The following is a 4,208-nucleotide window of genomic DNA, read 5'->3' as shown; positions in this document are numbered from 1 at the left end:
AGCATCAGCCCTTCCAATGAATATTCAGGACTGATTTTCTTTAGGATGCACTGGTTTGATCTGCTTGCAGTTGAAGGGACTCTCAAGAGTCTTCTCCAACACCACAGTTCAAAAGCATCAATTCTTTGGCGCTCAGCTTTCTTTATAGTCCAACTCTCACATCCATACATGACTACTGGAAAAACCATAAGTTTGACTAGACAGACCTTTGTTGGCAAAGTATTGTCTCTGCTTTTTAATATGCTGTCTAGGTTGGTCCTAGCTTTTCTTCCAAGGAGCAAGCATCTTTTAATTTCATGGCTGCAGTCACCATCTGCAGTGATTTTAGAGCCCAGAAAAATAAAATCAGCCACTGTTTCCCCATCTATCTGCCATGAAGTGATGGGACCGGATGCCATGATCTTAGTTTTCTGAATGTTGAGCTTTAAGCCAACTTTTTCACTCTCCTCTTTCACTTTCATCAAGAGGCTCTTTAGTTCTTCCTTACTTTCTGCCATAAGTGTGGTGTCATCTGCATGTCTGAGGTTATTGATACTTCTCCCGACAATCTTGATTCCAGCTTGTGCTTATTCCTTCTTAAAAGAATATTTGTCTTTCAAAAATCTTGCAGTTCAGTGCTGGGCCTGGAAGGGTGTTGTGGCTGGTGCTTCGCCAGCCTCACAATGTCTGCCATTTTCAATTTTCAGTCTGTTGACTGTAATCTTGCTGCTTATATGTACCTGTGTTTATATCCAATCCTTGGCATCCAGCCTCCTGGACAGAAATAAAACTGGGTTGTTGGGTGTGTTTTGGAAGTGTGCCAGAACTGGTGAACAGAAGAGTCCTTATGTTGCCGTGTGCCATATTGCGATGGCCTTCAGCATCCTTTTCATACAGTAGCTTGGAAAAAGGCCAGAATTCAGTTTCCATCAGATTTAAATATGACAAAAAAGGACTTATCTGCAGAAAATAATGGAAAGAATGGTTAACCCTTTTATCTCTGAACATTGAATGAGCTACACTTTCAGCTGCTGTTCTCTATTTTTGTTACTGGACCAATGTTCTATATAAGTAATTAGGATGCAACATTTAATACTCAGAGTTTAAATAAGTCTGTAACAATCAACCTCATTACTGTCACTACAATATTACATTCTGCATATGTCATTCTGATGTGCCAGATGCCAGTTTTAGTAGTGAGGTATCTTTAAGGCACATGGTAGAAAACAAAATTGATAAATTATTCAAGTTCCTTTCACTGTGATTTGGAAAAGGTAAATCTTTATCGAATGAAAAAAAAAAAGTCTTGCAGTTCACACCAAGGAGAAATGCTCAGTTAAACCACAGGTGTTGATGCTTTGTCTCAGATCTGCTTATGCAAACCAACGATCAGCCTTGGAAACAGAAATGTAATCTGAATCGCAGACCACGCAGTTCTCTCTTGTACTGCTTTCTGTTCTTCATTTGTGGCCAACACATCACTTTCAGCCTTCTCAGCTCTGAAACTTTGATTTGAGCTTCACACTTTCTTTTCCTTTCAGGCAGAATTTTACAATTCTGAAGCTCATTAACATTTTATAAACTCAAGGTTTTCTTCCTTGCTGTGCCTTTCTCTCCTCAGCTACCTCCTCTTATCAAGACACGGGTGCCTTTGTGTTTTTAACACTCTTTCTTGAGATAGTCCCAACTCTTTGATCCTGGGCTGACTTGAAATTGTTCGCTGTCAGCCACCCAGAGCAGACATCTGGTGCGTCCCAGCGCTGTTGTCTGCAGGCTTCTGACAGCATTGTCGAGCCTCCCTGACAATCAAAGAGCTCTTCCAACCCAGTGACATGCAAACTTGTCCCTTCTCTGCTCCAGTTTGTCACAGCCCACATTTCTCAACTTAGCTGCACAAAGGCAGGCAGGGATAAAATCATTCTGAGGTTGACGCTGCAATGGATATAAATTCATTGTTTTTGAAACAAGAGCTACTCAGAACATCAAATTACTGTGAACCTGCCTTGCAGCTAGATGGCAGGAAACTACCTGCTTTTCAGGGCTTTCTAGGTTGCGCTAGTGGTAAAGAACCCGCCTGCCAATGCAGGCAGACGTAAGAGGCAATGCCCAAGATTCCCTGGAGGAGGGCATGGCAATTCATTCCAGTGTTCTTGTCTGGAGAAGCACATGGACAGAGGAGCCTGGTGGGCTGCAATCTATGGGGCTGAAAAGAGTCGGACATGACTGGAGCGACTTAGCACGCACACACCTGCTTTTTTGCTTGCTGGAGAAAGGATGCTGCCTAGCGGCTTTTATCACATGTGCTCATCTGTGTTGGAGGTCTCAGAGGGTAAGCGCTGTGCGCTCTGGAAGTTTTGCTGAGACTTCTGGGCATGGACCTAACTACACAGAGTCACAGGAGGAAAGGCAGACTCTACAGCTCATTTCCTGTTTTATCTGTCATCTTCCCCCCGGTAGGACTTGTTCCCTTCACACAAAAATATGCTACTTAAAAAGCCCACTGCAGTATTTTCCCCCCCATTCAAACCACCAGTAAGTGATCTGACCTTAATTATCTCCCTGCATGAAATCTCTGGCAGTTGAAGATAAGGGTTCTCAGCTCCCATGAACAGCACCGTGTTTCCTGAGCCTGGTCGCAAGTCAGCATTCAGTACAGTCTGAACATAATTCTGTCTCTTGACCCTTAGCAGGTACCTTTTCATGCCTGTTGGCCTTGACACTGGTTCAGTGGTTAGACAGGGCTCCCAAGGGCTATTTTCAATGGCAAAAGGGCACTTTGGGGATGAAATGCGAACTGACCTCAGCTGGCGTGGAAGTGAAATGTGTTAAGAAAGTTATTTTATTTTTTTAAATCTACTTTTGGTGGAAAAATATTTAAAACATAAAATTTGTCATTTAACCATTTTTAAGTGTACAATGGGCTTCCCGGGTGGCTCAGCAGTAAAGAAGCCATCTGCCAGTGTAAGGAGATGTAGGAAATGTAGGTTTGATCCCTGGAGAAGGAAATGGCAACCCGCTCCAGTATTCTTGCCTGGAGAATCCCATGGACAGAGGTGCTTGGCCAGCTACAGTCCATAGGGTCACAAAGAGTTGGACATGACTGAGCATGACAAACGCACAAGTGTAGAATACAGTGATGTTAAATACATTCACAATGTTTTACAAACATCACCACTTCTATTTCCAGAATTTTTCATCATCTGAAACAGAAACCCATACCCACAAAATAATAACTCCCCAAACCTTCCTTTTCCCACCCCCTAGAAAATTTAACAAGACTTTGGGAAGTCTCCACTATCTCTCTCCTAAGAACCTCAGCTCTGTTATTTGGGTGGAAACCTAATTACCTTAAACCAGTTACTCTGTTCCATGTCTTTGGCTTCAGTGTTTCAGCCATGAATGCAAACTGAAAGTGGAAACATCAAAAAGGGATCTTTACTGAGGATTTTAGGAAATAAAGCCAAAAGTTATGGTCTCATCCCTAAGTGGTTAGATGTGAAGATGTGAGGTCTGGAATTGAGCAGCCATTTTAGCTCCTTGAGGGAGAATTTGAAGCAGGCAGGGAGTACCCCAAGTTTTTCCTTAATTTAGGCCACTCTGAGTTGGGTTTTCTTACAATATGAGAAATCTTAACTGATAAGATCACCTTCAAGGAATTTAAAAATAAAGTGAGGATATAGAGAAGTTCATTTATTTATTTATTTTTGGACACTCCACTTGAGTAAAAAGAAATTCTTTATTCTTTTAAGACTGTAAGTGAAACATATCAATGCGTAAAGAAGGGCTCCTCTGAGGGTAAAGGGACAGTAGAGTGTAGTCATTTAAATTATATATGGCGTTTAAATTCCAGTTCAATCACTTGTCACTCAATCTTTTTTAACATTTATTTTTTTTAACTGCTCTGGGCTTTAGTTGCCTCATGTGCAAGAGGACATCAATAACACTCCTCCTGCTCTGTACACACAGAGCTTGTTGTAAGAATGAATTGAGTTCATTTATGTAACTTAGTCAGAATACTGCCTGTGATTTAGACTAGGTGGTCAAACAACAGAAGTTTATTTTTTCAGTTGTGGAGGCTGGAAGTCCAAGATCAAGGTGCTGGCAAAATTGGTTTCCTCTGAGACAAGGTCTCTCTCCTTGGCTTGCAGACGGCCACCTTCTTGATGCCTCTTCATGCAGTCTTTCCTCTGTGTACATGCACTCCCGGTGTCTCTTTGTGTGTCTAAATT

General features: G+C 41.9%; 1 pseudogene; it reads left to right on the top strand.

Moving 5' to 3' along the window:
• Positions 1-662: 662 nt before the first annotated feature.
• On the top strand, positions 663-879 carry LOC145528927 (protein kish-A pseudogene; annotated as a pseudogene).
• Positions 880-4,208: the final 3,329 nt, after the last annotated feature.

Source organism: Giraffa tippelskirchi, chromosome 12, assembly GCF_054371585.1.
Source record: "Giraffa tippelskirchi isolate mGirTip1 chromosome 12, T2T-mGirTip1v1.2.pri, whole genome shotgun sequence".
NCBI classification, from domain to species: Eukaryota; Metazoa; Chordata; class Mammalia; order Artiodactyla; family Giraffidae; genus Giraffa; species Giraffa tippelskirchi.
Note: the sequence above shows the minus strand (reverse complement) of the source record. Positions and strands in the feature narration are given on the sequence as shown.